Source organism: Rhinatrema bivittatum, chromosome 4, assembly GCF_901001135.1.
Source record: "Rhinatrema bivittatum chromosome 4, aRhiBiv1.1, whole genome shotgun sequence".
Classification (NCBI taxonomy): domain Eukaryota; kingdom Metazoa; phylum Chordata; class Amphibia; order Gymnophiona; family Rhinatrematidae; genus Rhinatrema; species Rhinatrema bivittatum.
In genome coordinates, this window is record NC_042618.1 from 48,610,765 (window position 1) to 48,629,383 (window position 18,619).

The 18,619-nt window shown below is 44.2% G+C and overlaps 1 protein-coding gene across 1 annotated transcript in view; it reads right to left on the bottom strand.

The window, feature by feature from the left end:
• Positions 1-18,619, bottom strand: part of JAG2 (jagged canonical Notch ligand 2) — a 481,367-nt gene that overhangs the window by 197,810 nt on the left and 264,938 nt on the right.

Consider the following 18,619-nt stretch of genomic DNA (forward strand, 5'->3'; position numbering starts at 1 on the left):
CTGAGAAACCTTTAAACAATTATAGTAGAAATGAGCCCTCAAATTAAGTTGGACTTGGATCTTAGTAGTTCAACATGACAATAAAGAGTTAACATACTGCTCAAGTATGACAACCATTAAAAAAAAAATTTTAGCATCAGAGTTAAAAATTATCTGTTTATGCTCTGGGGAAATTACTGCAACAAGGTAAAACATTTTTAGACAAAGGAACACCATGTTTACAAGTCAAAAGGTTAGAAGTGGTGAACTGCCCAGTCTTCACGCTCAGAAGGGTAAATTAGAACTTCCTCTTGAAAAGGAAGTCTGGTCACATCCTACATTAGCAGGTGCTAGAACAGCTTTAACACCGCTTCCTAAAACTGGTACATTCACATAAACCTTTTCACATTTCTAGGATGCCAACCCCATCAAAACCTGGGCTCAAATGTTATATATACACACACACACATATATATATATATAGATAGAGATATATATAGATAGATATTTATCTATATTTTAAATAAAGTATTCCCTATGGATTTAAGGCAGCATTCCCAAATTCACATGAGTACAAACATGACTCTCAAGGAAATCAATGTTTTGTTTTTTTTAAAAAGTCACTACACCCAATGACAGATTTAAGATTTTGCTGCCGTTGCCCCTGCTAAACCCCCACTAAGGCTGGACAACAAGGAACAGAATGTTTAAGGCATAACCTCAAGTTCCTGCCCAGCTCAGGGATAGATTATGTGGGAAAAATTAGAAAACTCTGAAGCTCATTGGCAACCATTTCCATTTTTATATTACTATTTAAAAAAAAAAAAAAAAAGTTTTTCAATATTGCTTATGTCTGTATAATTTATGTGAAAAAAAAAACCCAGACCTCAAGTATCTGTATATGGGGGAGATCTCAGGATTGAGGAGAGAAGGGGAAGATGAGAAGACAAAGGATTGGGGGAGGAAGGGAGAAGGATCAGGAATGGGGAGAGAAGATGAGGGGACTGGAAATTGAGATTGAGGGAAGACTAAGAAAGGAAAGAGGACAGGGGACTGGGATAATGGAGGGGGGGGGGGAGATCAAAAAATGGAGGTCAGGAATATGGGATGGGGCAGGGGATGGAGGTTCTGAGAAAAGAAAGGAGGGAGTTCCAGGATCAGAGGAGAAAGAGGTAGGCAGGAAGGGAAATTCCAGGATCTGGGGGAAAGAATTCCCAATCAAGAGAAAGAGGACCTGAATTATGGTGAGGGAGAAGGGGAGGAGCCAGGTTTATCTACCATGCTCCTATCCTGCTCCCCCTTGCATTCCCTCTCTAAAGCAGAGTTGCTTACTTGTAACTGGTGTTCTCCTAGGACAACAGGATGTTACTTCTCAGGCACTGGTGACATTGGATGGAGCCCAGCAAGAAAAAAAAAACTTATGTCAACGTTTCTGGAACTTTGACTGCGCATACTGAGCATGCCCAGCATGCCCTATTCCATGTGTGCACACCAGTTTCATCTTCAGTCTCGTAAAAAAGAATTATGATAAAAATGAAACAAAAAATAGGAGAAACAACTCGTGGTGTGGAGGCGGGTTTCGTGAGGACTAACATTCTGCTGTCCTAGAAGAACATCTGTTACAGGTAAGCAACTCTGCCTTCTCCTAGCACAAGCAGGATGGTAGTCCTCACACACAGGTAAATCCCTAGCTACAGCCTGCTCCCCAACACAAAAGGGAACCAACAGACACCAATCAGGTGCCAATGGGCACAACACAGGTGCCATTGGTAACAGAGGGGGAGCACCTGAACCTAAACAATGGGCTCTAGACAGGGAGAGTTGAGTTCTACACCTCAAAGAGATTCTGAACTTACTATCACATCATCCATCCCTATCCAGACAGTAGTGGGATTATGAATGTGTGGAGAGAACTCCATGTTGCAGCCTTGCAGATCTCCTCCATGGGAACTGCTCGCAAATGGGCCACAGACGTTGCCATGGATCTGACAGAATAAGTCTTGACACAACCGCCAAGAAGCAGTCCCACCTGGGTGTAACAGGAGAATCAGTCTGCTAACCAATAGGCTAATGTCTGTTTGGCAACAGCAACTCACAATCTATTCCTATCAAAGGAAATGAAAAGTTAGGTGGACTGTCTATGGGCTTCTGTCCGCTCCAGATAGAAGACTAAGGCTCTCTTGCAATCCACACTGTGCAGGGCTCATTTGCTTTGGTGAGAATGGGGCTTGGGAAAGAATGTTGGCAGGATGATTGACTGGTTAAAAAGGAAATCCATTGCCACCTTAGGCAGGAACTACGCAAGACCACCCCATCATGATAAAACATAATATAAGGTGGAAAAGTCACTGAGGCCTGGAGCTTGCTGGGCCTGCATGCTGAAATGACTGCCACCAAACATATGACATCCAGATCAGGTATTTCAGGTCACAGGGCATAGTGGCTCAAAAGGAGCTTCCATCAGTTGAGCTAACACCACATTGAGGTCCCAAGACATAGCACGAGGCCTTAGGGGAGGCTTCAATTGACCCACATAACGGTTGTACAGTGATGGGGGTACCATCTACACCTTGCTGGTATGCACCAATTGCAATGAGATGAACTCTAACGGAGTTGGTTTTCAAGCCAGCCTCCGATAGATGTAGAAGGTAGTCAAGCAGTTCATGCATGGGGCAGGAGAACATATCTAGGGCCTACTCACACCACACAGAAAACCTCCTCCACCTTCAGTCCATAGGACTGAAGGTGGAGTGACATACCAAGCCTTTGCCTTCTCCCCCGCAGCTGGAGACCAACTCCGTACTTGGCTGGGACAGGCTGAGCTCAAGTAAAGGGTATTAAAATTAACTTTTATTTATTTTATTTTAAGGAATTCCATCCCCCTTCTGGTCTCTGATCTTGGCATACTTACCTGATGTCCATTCCAGTCTCGAGGGAAGCTTAGGGTGTCTTGGCAGGTTGAGTAGCCTTTATGGCTAGGCTCTGCTGTCAGGCTTTGCTTAGATGCCGCATGGTAGGCCGCAATGGCATTTGCATGCTTTTCTGCGCACAAGGCTGCCGTGAATCAATGTGCGCTTGAGTTGGGTGCTCAGTGAGCGCCTACCTGAACTGCGTATTGGGCGCCTACATTTTGGGGCATCCGTAGTGTACACTTATTGGACAGAGCTTGTTTTTGGGCACTCTGTCCAGGTGGCCATGCAGGTGAGCAGCACAGTTATCAGATGTTTTTGGGAGCATATGGATAGTAGGTGTTTATCCATGGCACCGGTAGCAAAGAAGCCTAAGCGCTTTACACTTTGTGCTGCTTGTAACATTCAGGCATCACAGCTTGGCGTCTCCTCTAACTTGTGTCAGCGCTGCTTAGAGGCTCAGGGAGAATAGTCTCTGATTTTGCTAAGCCCGGTCCTCCCAAGCATGATGCAGGAATGGAACAGGATAGAGAACTGCTAGAGATTTCAACTGGTTTTGGGGCTCTAACTGGTTCGTCATCCAGGGAAGGTAGCTCAGTTGTCTGCAGACCAATACCCTCTGGTTTTGGTATGGATCCTTCTGTCTTTTCTTAGGTGTAATTTTTTCAAGGGCTACATCCTTTCTTCAGGCGTGGACGGCAGCCCCGGCCAAACCTAACAGTTCAGGATTGCAGGCTGCGGACCTTTCACCTGCGGACCTTTCACCTTGAAGCCTGCGGACCTTTCACCTTTCCATTAGAAAGTCCATAGGACTTTCTAATGGAAAGCTTTCTAGAAGCCACTAGGACCCGAGACACATCTTCATAAAGATCAAGTGGCTGCAGGATTAACCTCTCAACATCTAGGATGTGAGTGACAGGCTTGGTATGCTGCAGCCTGACCCTAGTCTTGTGTGATGACATCTGGGGAAGTCCCCAGACTAAATCGGTTTCTAGATGGATAACTCTCGAAGGAGTGGAAACCAAATCTGTCTCGGCCAATGAGGATCATAGTTCCTCTGTCCTCGTGAAGCTTCAATAGAGTCTTCATGACTAGAGGAATCTGAGGATACACGTACAGAAGACCACTGTCTCAATGTTGGGCAAAGGCGTCCGAAGCTGTTTGCCATCTGACTGTATAGGATGATAAACAGCCACCTTCCTCTTGCAGCGGGACATGAACAAGTCCACATTTGGGCTTCCCCAGAGGCAGAGACCACTCGTGGGTCTGAAGACAAGTCGGTCTGTCCGCTATCACATTCTCCGTTCCAGCCAGATACGTGGCTTTGAGTACCATCCCTTAGGACAGGGCCCAGGTCTGGACCGCTTCCCAGCACAGAGGTACGACCCTGTGCCTCCCTGCTTGTTGACATACCACATAGCAACTTGGTCGTCTGTATCAAGAAAACTTTGCTGGACAGCCGATCTCTGAAAGCCCATAGCACTAACTGTTCGCCTAGAGCTCCAGGAAGTTAATTTGAAACTGTGTTTCCTGGGTGGACCATAAACCCTGGGTGCGGAGCCCCTCTACATGAGCTCCCCACCCCAAGGTGGATACTTCAGTGGTTAGGACAATTTGGGTAGGGGGACTTTGAAAAAATATTCCCCATTCCAAATTTAAGAGAACCCATCACCAGGACAAAGAGTCCTGGAGAGGAGGGGTGACTGATGCAAGCACAGAGGTTCTGTGTGGCCTGGCACCACTGTGACCTCATGGTCCATTGGGCTCTCAGCATGTGTAAGCATGCCAAAGGAGTAACATGGACAGTTGCGGCCATGTTGCCCAACAGCCTCAGCATGTGCCGAGCCAAGACCTGCTGGCTCTGTTGAATCACCGCTGCTATGGATGCTAAGGTGACCGCCCTGGACCGCGACAGAAAGGCTTTTGCCTGAGCCATGTCTAGCAATGCTTCTATGAAGTCCAATTGAGGTGATGGGCTGAGATGGGATTTTGGGTAGATGATGACAAACCCTAATGTCTCCAACACCTGGATGGTCAAGCACAAGGACAGATTGGCCCCTATCTGAGAGGTGCTCTTGACCAGCCAATCGTCCAAATATGGGAAAACATGCACTCCCAGTCTGCAGAAATGTGCCCCTACCACAGCCAGACATTTTGTGAAGACACGTGGGATTGATGCTAACCCGAATGGCAACACTCTGTATGGAAATGATGTTTTCCCACCACAAATCTGAGATACTTCCTGTGACCTGGAAAGATCTCAATGTGCGTATATGCGTCCTTTAAATTAAGGGAGCATAGCCAGTCCCCTTTTTGAGGGAGGGGAAATCAGAGTGCCTAGGGAAACCATCTTGAACTTTTCTTTTTTGAGAAATCTGTTCAAGGCCCTCAGGTCTAGGATGGGATGGAGTCCCTGTTCTCTTTAGAATCAAGACTTACCAGGAGTAGAATCCCTGCTCTCTTTGCCCTAGCAGCTCAAACGCTCTGGCTGTTAAGAGGGCAGAGAGCTCCCGAAGTAGTACCTCCTGATGTGCTATTGGCCCCTAAAACGGGTACGGGGGGGGGGGGGCAATTTGGCGGGACACTCAATTTGGTTTAATTGGTACCCTTGACGATCGATGGACAAGACCCTCTGGTCTGAGGTTATACTGGGCCACTGATCTGCAAAGAACCGCAGCCTGCCCCCAACTGGGGGGTCCAGGGTCTTGGGTACAGGTGGCTGGCTTATACTCTAAGATCCAGTCAATATTCTGTCCCGGGATTTGGCTGGGTTGACGCCTGGGACTACCACATGAGCTCATCCTCATGCAAATGGGAGCAAGGGGCTGGAGGATAGTACTTCCCCCAGTGGTAGAAAGGCACATGGCTGTAAAAATAAAAGCAAAAAGATCAGCATTTAGGAAATATAAAGGATTCCAAAAAGGGGAACAGAGGGAAACGAAGAAAAATCAGAAAAGCAAAAGGTCAAGCGGAAGAAAGGATTGCCAAAGAGGTAACAAAACAATTTTCAGATATACAAGAGAAAGAAGGAAAGCCCGAAGTGGTATAGTGAAAATGAAAGAACATGAGGAGCAATGTACCAAAACAAACACGGAAATGGCAGAAATATTAAACAAATACTTCAGCTCTGTGTTCACTAAAGACAACCCTGGAGAAGGACGGTTGCTGGATGACAAGACGGTATAGGCTAGACAACTCCTTTTACAGAAAAGTATGTATAGGAAGAGCTAGGAAAACTGAATGTGGACAAGTTCATAAGGCAGAATGAGATATATCCCAGGATACTACGAGAACTCAGATGTCCTGGTGGGTCCGCTAAATGACCTGTTTAATAGATCCCTGGAAATGGGAGTAGTACCACAAGATTCGAGAAGAGCGACTGCGGTCCCACATCATAAGAGTGGTAGCAGAGAAGAGGCTGGAAACTACAGGCCTGTTAGCCTTACTTCTGTTGTGGGAAAATTAATGGAAATGCTGCTGAAAGAAAGGATACTGAACTATCTATAATCCAGTAAGTTGTTGGACCCGATGCTGCATGGATTCATCAGAGGAAGGTCCTGTGAGACAAATCCGATTGATTTTTTTGATTGGGTGACTAGAAAATTGGATCGAGAAAGAGCATTCAATGTCATCTATTTGGATTTCAGCAAAGCTTTTGATACTGTTCCACATAGGAGGCTTGTGGACAAAATGAGAAGCTTTGGAGTGAGTGCCAAGGTGATGGAGTGGATTACAAACTGGTTGACTGATAGTAGACAGCGTTAAATGGTAAATGGAACCTACTCTGAAGAGAGTCGTGTTAAGTGGAGTGCCACAGGGAAAGGTTTGGGTCCAGCTCTGTTCAATATCTTTGTGAACAACATTGCAGAAGGAATAGAAGGTAAAGTTTGTCTATTTGCAGATGATACCAAGATCTGCAACAGAGCGAACATGTCTGAAGGATTAGAGAGAATGTAAAGTGATTTACAAAAGCTTGAAGACTGGTCAAAGATTTGACAGCTGGGATTCAATGCCAAGAAGTGCAGAGTCATGCATCTGGGATGCAGTAATGCAAAAGAGCGGTATGAGATGGGGGGCCGATGTGCACAGACCATGACCGGGATCTTGGGGTGATAGTTTCTGGTGATCTGAAGATGGCGATGCAATGTGACAAGGCAATAGCTAAAGCCAGAAGAATGCTGGGCTGCACAGAGAAAAGAATAACCAGTAAGAAAATGGAGGTGGTAATGCCATTGTACAGGTCCTTGGTAAGGCCTCACCTAGAGTATTGTGTTTAGTTCTGGAGCCCTCATCTCAAAAGGGATAAAAACAGGAAGGATGCAGTCCAGAGAAGAGCTAACAAAATGGTGTGGGGTCAGGGTCAGAATCAGAAAACCTATGAGGAAAGACTGAAGGACATGAATATATATATACCCTAGAAAAGAGGAGGCGCAGGGGTGATATGAAACAGACCTTCAGATACCTAAAAGGTTTTAATGATGTGCAAGCTTCAAACGTTTTCCGCTGGAAAGAAAATCAGTCATGAAATGAAACTCCAAGGAGGACACCTCAGAACCATCGTCAGAAAACATTTCTTCATGGAGAGAGTAGTGGATGCTTGGAATGCTCTTCCTCCGGAGGTGGTGAAAACCAAAACAATGGAAGAATTCAAAAGGGCATGGGATATTACTGTGGATCCCTAAAGGCTAAAGGATGGAAATGAAGAGTGCATTGAGTAACTTGACGGTGCAGCGGTTATTATCCTTAACCAATAAGCCTTGAATCTGTTGATGCAACTCCATCATTGCTTTATGCTTCAATGGCAGGGGGAAAATGGGAATTGGATTCGTTTAGCAATCGAGGGCCCCAACTTTTAAGGTCTGGGGAAACAGGTATGGGGTAACTTGCTGATGCGACAGTTACTACCCTTAACCAATAAGACTGATACTTTGATGCAACTCAAACATTGCTCTCTGCTTCAACAGCAAGGCATAACAGGGAATTGGATGCAAACAGCAACCAATGAGGGCCCTGACTTTTATGGTCTGGGAAACATAAGCATGGGGTAACCTACACAGCACAGCAGATACTACCATAAGCTTACTGGGCAGAACGGATGGACCATTTGGTCCTTTTCTGCTGTTGTTTCTATGTATATGTTTCCTCTCACCCTGCCTCATGGACCCCCAGGCTGAGGAGGGCAGGTCTGAAGTGCTGGCAGAGAGCTGTTGGAGGGTCTTATGTTGACCCCACAATTGGGCCACCATGGTCCTCACCTTATCTCGGAAGATATTCTCTACTTAAGGTTGGAAACAAGTATCAAGACTTAAAGGTATAAAAACATGGCTTTTTAAACAAGCCTTTCCTGACTGAATCTTGAGTTTTACGACAATTTCAATTCTAATTTTAATCTTATTGCATATAGATATGAAGAGGTTAATATTGTCGTATAAATTTATTTTGTCTAACTGTTTTATTATGAATTTTATATATTTTAGGATTATTTATTTACTTTTATATCAGAAATGTTCTTAATTCAACATTTGACACTATTTGTAAACCAATGTGATGTGTGTACATGAACGTCGGTATATAAAAAAAAAAAATCAATAAATACAATAAAATACTGTGTATGGCAAGTCTGCCATGTACAGGGGTCTTTCCTGTACCTCTGGTCGGAGATCAGAGGCCCATAGCCATGCCATTCCGAGGGTGCCGATTCCTGCCGCAGAGACTCTCACTGCCATCTCAAAAACATCGTAGGTTGAACAAACCTCGTTTTTCACACTCCAGGCCCTGACACATCCCAGTGATAAGAAGGGGTCTTACAGCTATTGAGGCAGTCACTTGGCTGCTTCTTGCACCTGCTTCCAGAGGTTGCAAGAGCATTGGCTCATGTAGAGCTGGTAAGAAGCAATGCAGGCAATGAGCATAGCCCCTTGGAACACTTTCCTGCCAAGAGCATCTATTTCTCTTTAATCCTTGCCTGGGGGCGTCGAGGCGTGGGTCTGAGCATGCTTGGCCTTCTTGAGAGCAGTTTCGACTATTATCGATTGGTGTGACAGCTGACACTTCTTGAATCTGGTAGCCTGTTGGACGAGGTAAACCTCATCCACCATCCTGTTGACAGGAGGTACTGTGAGGGGGTGCTCCCAGATCCTCAGCAGCAACTCCCTAAAGGTCTCATGCATCTGGACTGCCACAATCTCTTTAGGGGCCTCCACGACTTGGAGGATTTCCAGCATCTTATGGCATCCTCCTCCGTCATTAACTGAAAAGGGATGGTCTCCACCATCACCTGTACAAAATCTGCAAAGGTCAGGTCCTCTGGAGGAAATGGTTCTTAAGGAAGACCCTTCAAGTCCTTGGAGGAGGATTCCGCAGGGTCATTCCCCCAGGGGTCATATGAGGCCTCATCCTCACTGTAGTCCAGAGGTGATGGGGCCCTGGGTGCTTCACCTTCGTCCAAAGGCACAGGCATCAGTAGCATGGATGTCAGCCCCGGCAAAGCTGGATGGGGGGCTGCAGGCCTCAGTGTCTCCAAGGTCTTCGATTGAGCTTTCTCCTCAGAGGAACCAGCAACAAGCACCGTATTGGTCGGGGGAAGCAGCAGAGCCCCGCCAGGCACTGATGGCCTCCTGGGAACCGGCATCAACTGGGTTGGTAACACACTGATAAGCACGTTGAGCCATTCTAGCAGGGCAAGTGCCAGCACAGTCTGTGCCGCCGGTTTGATGCCCTGAAACGCCTGCTACACCACCAACTGGATCCCGCGCTCCAGCTCCTCCTCGAAAGTTGCAGATGCCAAAACTGACTGGGAAGCAGGAGGGGTACCAAATCTTCCTCAGATCCCAGAAGTGGATCAGCGACTAGCACCAGGACGGGTGGAGATCATTGCGTACTCCCAGCATCGATAGAAGATGGGCACTCCTCATCACATAGTCGCTTCGAGGGCATCATAGCATGAGCTGGCACCATGCATAGAGGGTGACCGGTGCCGATGCTTCCTTGGCTTCCCTTGGTGTGCAGCCCGGTCTTTCTCCGGTGCCGAGGTTGATAACAAACCTGATGTCCTCGACTTGGAAGAAAATCAGACAGGGGCTGGTCCTTGGTGCCCCTATCTGCCAATGGCATTGGCTGAACCAACAGCCCCGTAGATGCTGATGGCACAGTATCCATCAGTGTGGCTCCCAGATCCATTGGTGCAAATGCCCCCGATGTCTATGCCTTGGACTTCCTCGACTCGAAGAGCTTCTCCATCTTGTCAAGCCGAACACAACGTCCCTTGGGAGTCATTTGGGCACACGTGCAGCAACCCTGGATTTCATGCGATGCCCCCAGGTAGAGGACACACCTCATGGGGATCCATGATGGACATGGTCCATGGAAACTAAGGGCACCATCTGAAACTGGACCTGGCCATGACGAACAAAAGAAAAGGGAAAATTCAAGAGACTGACTGCGGGTGGTCGATGCCAGTGGGCACCAAGGCACCACTGCCATGAGGGAGAACAGAAGTGAAATAAGACTTACCAAACTGCCAAAAAACCTGACTGGGGAAACTAGAGGGAAATGAGAGGGACCTACGGTCAATGAATTCACACAAAACCCGAAAAAGACCGTGAAAAAAATTTCAAAGGCAATTTCTAAAGAAAAGCCATGAGCTCACTACCGCAAGGTAAAATCTCCGTGGGAAAACCCCCCCCAAAAAAAAAGATGCTGAAGAGGGACCCTTGTGTGGACACGTGGAATACGGCATGCAGGGCATGTTCAGTAAAAGTTCCAGAAACTTTGACATAAGTTTTCTGTGCCGGGCTCCATCCATGTCTGAGGACTACCATCCTGCTTGTCCTAGGAGAATCTCCCATGCAATCTAGAATACACCTACCCACCCACAATCCCTTCTCTCACACAGACCCACACCTCTCAGCTGATCTGCTTTCATCTCCAGCATATTGTCTCATCCTCCAATGATTGACTCAAGCACTTCTAACCTCCTCAAAATAATCCACCTTTTTCTGTCTGCTGCTATACTCTGTAAGCTGCTTGGGAGGGGAGGGACTGGATCAGGAAGCAGAATGAAATTCAGCACAGCTGAAAGGCAGCAAATCTTCATCCAGCATGCTGCTCTCCCCACCCCCTTCAGATTTTTACTGCCCTAGGCACAGGCCTAGTATGCTGATTGACAAAACCAGGTTTGACTACATGCTGGTTACATTGAAACACTCAGCTGCTAGTGTACATCATTGTTTTATGTTCCATACTGCTATATACCTGATTTAAAAAATAAATAAATAAAAATCCTCCTACTAGTTAAAGTGCCAATTTCTGCCCAGGCACCCAGTACCCTCCTTGATGACCTTAGACCTGAAGGTAACAGCTACGGTATGCCATAATAGGGAATTAACGGACGTCTAGAAGGGGACAGCTTCTTACACGCTCACACACACTTTACAAATTGTGGAGATCATTCTTTTATATTTCAAAGAAATACAAATATATATGTATTTTATGTATAAACTTTGTAACACTGAGCAAGTGGATATTTTTATGGTATGTATAATTTGCTCATGGCACTACAAAGTTTATATATGAAATGTAAATTTGAAAATAGCAAAGTCAAACAAGAGGAGGTGTAGTATAAATTTAACTTGTCCAAAGATCCAATCTTCCTACTGAATAGACTTATTTCTAAAGGAGCACAAACGTGCCTATTAACAGTGTAAATAGCAATGTTGATGAATACATGCTCAGCGCCTTTAAGTTGTTGCTTACAAATCACAGTATTTCTTCTGATACATATCTATATCTATATATTTTTTTTCTTACAGATGCCTCAAGTTTTGTAATTTATGTCAAATTTTTAAAAATCTGAAAGGCAATGAATGAATGCATTTACTCCCCCTACCCCCACCAAAAAACCCACAATGGCCTTAAGGGAAGGGAAACACAGCTAGTCACATAGTATAAAAAGGAGAATCCAGACTCTATGGGCCTGATTTTAAAAAGCATTTGCATGCATAAAACTGGGTTTTATTCGAATAAATGCACTTTACTCAAATAAGTGGACTTTTGAAAATTGCTACAATATATGCCATTGAATTGTCCATAGGGTTTACTTCTGTAAGTGCACTTTGTGTGAGTAAATGGCTTATGAAAATTGCTACGATAGTATGCCACATTTATGCATATAACTGCTTTGAAAATTGCCTCCTATAAGTGAGAATACAGGAGGGGAGGAAAACAGAAGGCCTAAGCACCTTTTCTTTTCAAATGTGCTTATTTGAAGCCATAACATTAGATAGCTGCATCCATGTTATATTCAAAGTCTCAGCTATAATCTCCAACTAAACATGCTTACCCTCCTCATCCAACCTAGTAATGCTTACTGGACTTGATATGTTTATCTCTGTAAATGCTCACATTGTTATACTGTTGCAAAACTGCTAAGAAAAATGTTCACTTTGTAAACCGTTATGATGGCTCTACCGAATGACGGTATATAAAACTCATCAAATAAATAAATAAATAAAGGTCACTAGTACTACATTCACAGAACACGGCACACACAGATAAAATGGGACTTTTTGTAGTAGTATAATCTAAAGCACAAAAAGAAAAAAAAAAGAACCAAAGCACTTCATGCGCTGACAAGTTTTCCCCACAATGGCTATGATTCTAACAACCAGAAATTGCTGCTTACAAGTCATAGTATTTCCTTTTACTAATGTCAGTGTGAACAAAAACTAGCAGAAATAGACTGATCTAATTTGGTAGATTGGCTCAGAAAAGCCTAAAAACAAAACTATTTCCAACAGGGTAACTGCCTTAAGATCAAGGTCAATCAAAAGGCAGAGAGATCAGTTGGTGTGAGTTATACATAATAATGTAGACATTTTATTAATCTATTTCTCTTGGTCCATGAGATTAAAACATTTCAAAAGCTGTTTAACACTAAAATTCTTCTAAACCTCAATATGTAAAAAGCATGTATAAACCAAAGATAAAAGGTGAGAATTAACTACAACAAAAACTAGGTAAAATGGACTACAGACCAAACAAGTATGGAACAAATTAGTTTGTCTCAAATAAGTATAATCTTTGTAAGGTAGTAATAAACTAACTTTATGGCATTTGATAATTAAGGGGCAGATTCACCCCTTGTATATGTCTGCACTGCCCATGCGGTTCATTTTGGTGTGGTAAGGGAGACCAAATGAACCTACCAGATTGGGAAATTCATTCTTTGACCAAACTCAAGGATATTCAAAATACATTGTCCTTAACAAAACATTGGACCTGTATAAAATAGGAACTTCACAGGTTCAAAAACAGATGCAAAATAGCCATATCTAGCAGAAAGGGGACAACTATGCACAGAACATGAAAATAATTACATAAAATAAGGACCTTTTTTAAAAAAGCAAAATCTCCAAATTAAAGCAGGTGTTCAACCAAATAAAACTAGACAGCCAAAACAAACTCTATTAGGACATATACCCAGAGGTGGCTATAATAGCAATTTTCAAAAGCAGGAAATTGGTGTTTAGAACAATCCAGGTTGACCAATTTCTATCATTCAGATTGAATTCTACTTTGAGCATCTTAAAATAGTGGGAAGGCTCCCCAATTCAAACACAAACTTTAAAAAAAACAAAAACCCAGAACCACCCTAAAGCAAGGATATTTTGAGAAGACTAGTAGAATGCTTAAGTGGAGCCTGTTTCTACACACTGTAGTGGAGTCCTGAAGTTTGTGGTATAGTTCACTAAGGGGTAGATATTAATAGGTGCGCACGTGCCTCCATGTGCGCACGCTACCCGGACACACATGAAAGTGATATTTTTATAACATGCGTGTGCTGGCGCGCACGTTATAAAATCAGTGGGCTGCACGTGTAAAGGGGTAGATTTTTGCTAGTTCCGCACAGCGACACTTCGCAGCCTTCCCTAGTTCCCTACCCCCGCCTCCTTTCCCCTCTCCTCCCCAACCCCTAAGTCCTATCTTTTTTGGGGTTTTTTTCTTTTTTTTCCCCTCTAACTTACTTCAGGGCCCGCCCCTTGCAGGAAGGCCAGTATGTATGCACATACTGGCCTTTACATGTGTGGCTGGGCCTTTTTGAAAATAGGCTCGGCGTGCGTAAGGCCCGGCCATGCGCATAAAGGCTGGATTTTACAAGCGGGGGGGGGGGGGGGGGGGGGATTTAAAATCCAGCCATAAGAGTCTGGCTTTCTGAAACCACACCAGTACTGCAGCACTAGGAAAATTGTCAGAACAGATTTAGTATAGTGACTGATGTGCCCAGCCCTTTCCCCCTCCAAAAAAGGTAAGAAACACAGGTTCATTGGACAACATTCTTCTAAAAACTTTACCCCTGAAATCTTGGAGGAAAAAGGTAACTAGTGTTTTGAAAAAGTTTAGTAAAGAAATTTGTGCTCAACTAGCACTGTCTCCACTCATTATTCAGAAGTCCCTCTCCTTGGGCAAAGCTAAGGAACTTAAACTTTATTTCATCCTTATTATAGAAATTTACTGTTTTTGGGTAGTGCTAATATTATCTGTATATTTTTTCTAGTTATATGTTATTGCTGTTTTAAAGTGCTGTTTGTCTAATCAAAAAAGAAAACTACAAAGAAAGGGGAGTGGTTAACAGCTATTGGCAACAGACTTAGTGCATAGCAGGAGGAAATTAACTCCTCTTCAGTCTGCTTGGACATTGAAGGAGACAGACAGAAGTCCATCTTCTTAGGGATAACCAGAGGAAAAGCTTACATTAACTAGCCTTACCTGGGGGAAGGTCTGTTCAAAAGCAGCAGATACAGTATCCAGGGAACAGCCCTGGCCAAGGGTTAACTGTTTAAGTCCTTCCCACCCACCCCTAGGTTTGTATTTCTGACATAGTCCTCCTTATTACATAATTGCAACAAGATAAATTAGTAAATTGGTATTACCTCAGGTGTTAACCACCAAATTACCAAAATGAAGACTATACAATGTAACTATTGTGGAGCCTTTATTCTGAGGGAAATCATCTGGAAACTTAGGGCTTGCCCCATTTGTTCAGAACTCTCTTCCTTGAAAAAGGAGCTGGCTGAAGTTAAAGCTGAATTAGCTTCAATGAAGAAAGGCTTACCCTCTTACAATTTTCAGCAATTAATTCCCCATTACCACAGAAAAACCAAAAGTCAAGGATAAAGAGATTTACAGTGGGCTCAGGTAGGATAAGACCCGTGACCCACAGGCACCCATTCTTGATAGCTGTGCAGCCCACAAGTCTACTACCCCCACACTCACACAGGGCATTAATGAACTCAAACAACAAGATTACAGTGGGCTCTGGTAGAATTGAACCTGTGATGCAGAGACACACTGTATCAGGTGCAACAAGTACAAAAAGCCCTCTCTGTAGTAAATACTGAAGAAGCTCTTGAGAAAGTGATTGAAGTGATATCTGAAAAGAAAGAAGAAACCCAATGCAGAAAGAAATTCCAGATCCGTAACTAAAGGGAAAAGGTCATTGTGCTGGATGAATCTGTCAAAGGCACTAATCCTTTCCTTTGCACAAATGCAAAGGGGAAGGGTGAAGAGGACAACAAAACTCAACTAAATTCACAAAAGGAGTCCAGGAACAGCAGTAACCTGAACAAGGAAAGCTATGAGTACAAATGCTCATAGTTTGGGCAATAAAATCCCAGATCCGCAAACCCTAAGGATAGAGGCAGACTTAGACATTGTTGCTGTCATGGAGACATGGGTCACGGAATCTCACAATTTGGATACGGCAATACCAGGCTATAACTTGTTAAGGAAGGGCAGATGATAAGAAAGGGGGAGGAGTGGCTCTTTATATCAGAAACAATATCCAAGCAACTGAGCTGCAAGGAAGATGGGGCAATGAAGAAGCACTATGGGCTGACCTAAAAAAAGATGAGACATCCATTTTTTATCGGAGTGGTTTACAGGCCTCCAAACCAAAAGGAAGAGCTGGACAGAGATCTGGTTGAAGACATCCAAAAAATAGGAAAGAAGGGAGAAGTGGTGATCGTTGGAGATTTTAATATGCCAGATGTAGACTGGAGAATCCCATATGCAGAATCTAATAATAGTAGAGAAATAGTGGATGCCCTGCAAGTAGCTTTGTTCAAACAAATGGTAATGGAACCCACGAGAGAAGGAGCTATACTCGACTTAATGCTCACTAATGGAGATAATGTCTCTAATGTCCAGGTGGGCGCCCACCTCAGCACCAGTGATCAAATGGTATGGTTTAATATCACAAAAAGGATACGGAAAAGAAGCACAAAGACCCGAGTTTTGCAGTTCAAAAACACAGACTTTGATGAAATGGGGAAGTACCTGGAGGAAGAACTAAAAGGCTGGGAGAACAAAAGAGATGTGGATCAACAATGGACCAATCTAAAAGGAGCAATTACCAAGGCAACTAATCTATATGTTAGAAAAGTAAAGAAAAGCAAAAGAAACATGAAACCTATCTGGTTCTCAAAGGAGGTGGCTGACAAAATAAAAGCTAAAAGAACAGCGTTCAAGAAATATAAAAGATCCCAAAGGGAGGAGCACAAAGAAGAATATCTGGTAGAACTGAGGGAGACGAAGAAATTAATCAAGACGGCAAAAAGTCAAGCGGAAGAGAGGATTGCCAAGGAGGTAAAGAGAGGTGACAAAACATTTTTCAGATACATCAGTGAAAAGAGAAAAGTTCAAAGTGGTATAGCGAAATTGAAAGATGGAAAGGATCAATGTATGGAGAGAGACGAGGAAATGGCAGAAATATTAAACGAATACTTCAGTTCTGTGTTCACTAAAGAGGACCCTGGAGAAGGACCGTCGCTAGTTAACAAGAAACTGGAGGGGAGTGGAGTAGATGTAACTCCATTTACAGTAGAAAATGTATGGGAAGAGCTGGAGAAACTGAAAGTGGACAAAAGCCATGGGGCCTGATGAAGTTCATCCCAGGATACTGAGGGAGCTCAGAGATGTGCTGGCGGGTCCGCTGTGTGACCTGTTCAATAGATCCCTAGAAACGGGAGTGGTGCCGAGTGATTGAAGAGCGTTGGTGGTCCCGCTTCACAAGAGTGGGAACAGAGAAGAGGCTGGTAACTACAGACCAGTTAGCCTCACTTCAGTGGTGGGAAAAGTAATGGAGTCGCTGTTGAAAGAGAGAATAGTGAACTATCTACAGTCGGGAGAATTGATGGACCAGAGGCAGCATGGATTCACCAGGGGAAGATCCTATCAGACAAATCTGATAGACTTTTTTGACTGGGTAACCAAGGAATTGGATCAAGGAAGAGCACTTGATGTCATCTACTTGGATTTCAGCAAAGCTTTTGATACGGTCCCGCAAGGGAGACTGAATAAAATGAGAAGCTTAGGAATGAGTGCCGAGGTGGTGGCCTAGATTGCAAACTGGTTGATGGACAGAAGACAATGTGTGATGGTAAATGGAACTCTCTCTGAAGAGAAAGCGGTTTTAAGCGGTGTACCGCAAGGATCCGTGTTGGGACCGGTCCTGTTAAATATCTTTGTGAGCGACATTACGGACAGGAGAGAAGGTAAGGTTTGTCTTTTTGCGGATGACACTAAGATCTGCAACAGAGTGGACACGCCGGAAGGAGTGGAGAGAATGAGACGGGATTTAAGGAAGCTGGAAGAGTGGTCGAAGATATGGCAGCTGAGATTCAATGCCAAGAAGTGCAGAGTCATGCATATGGGGAGTGGAAATCCGAATGAACTGTATTCGATGGGGGGAGAAAGGCTGATGTGCACGGAGCAGGAGAGAGACCTTGGGGTGATAGTGTCTAACGATCTGAAGTCGGCGAAACAATGTGACAAGGCGATAGCTAAAGCCAGAAGAATGCTGGGCTGCATAGAGAGAGGGATATCAAGTAGGAAAAGGGAAGTGATTATCCCCTTGTACAGGTCCTTGGTGAGGCCTCACCTGGAATACTGTGTTCAGTTCTGGAGACCGTATCTCCGAAGAGACAGAGACAAGATGGAGGCGGTGCAGAGAAGGGCGACCAAAAGGGTGAATGGTCTTCATCGAATGACTTATGAGGAGAGATTAAAGAATCTAAATATGTACACCCTGGAGGAAAGGAGGAGCAGAGGTGACATGATACAGACTTTCAGATACTTGAAAGGTTTTAATGATCCAAAGACAATGACAAACCTTTACCATCTGAAAAAATCAGCAGAACCAGAGGTAAGGATTTGAAGCTCCAGGGAGGAAGACTCAGAACCAATGTCAGGAAGTATTTCTTCACGGAGAGGGTGGTGGATGCCTGGAATGCCCTTCCGGAAGAAGTGGTGAAGACCAGGTCTGTGAAGGACTTCAAAGGGGCATGGGATAAACACTGTGGATCCATAAAGTCTAGAGGACGTGAATGAAGAGTGGGTGGCTCACGGGAATGACGGCTACTGCCTGGAGATAATACCCTTATTCAATAAACATACACACAGTTAATGCGACTCCAACATTGCTCTAAGCTTCAACAGCAAGAGGAAACGTGGAAAAAGATTTGCATTCACAAAAAAAGCGGGAAGTAGCTGGCTTGTTACGGCGGTTACTACCCCAAACCAAATAAGCCTGGTACTTCACTTTCAATGCATATCCAGCATAGCTCTCTGCTTCAATGGCAGGGGAAATGAAGAAAAGTAGATCTATATACAGACAACAACCAACAAGGTCTGAATTATTTAGTCTGGGTAAACAAATAAGCATGGGTATAGCT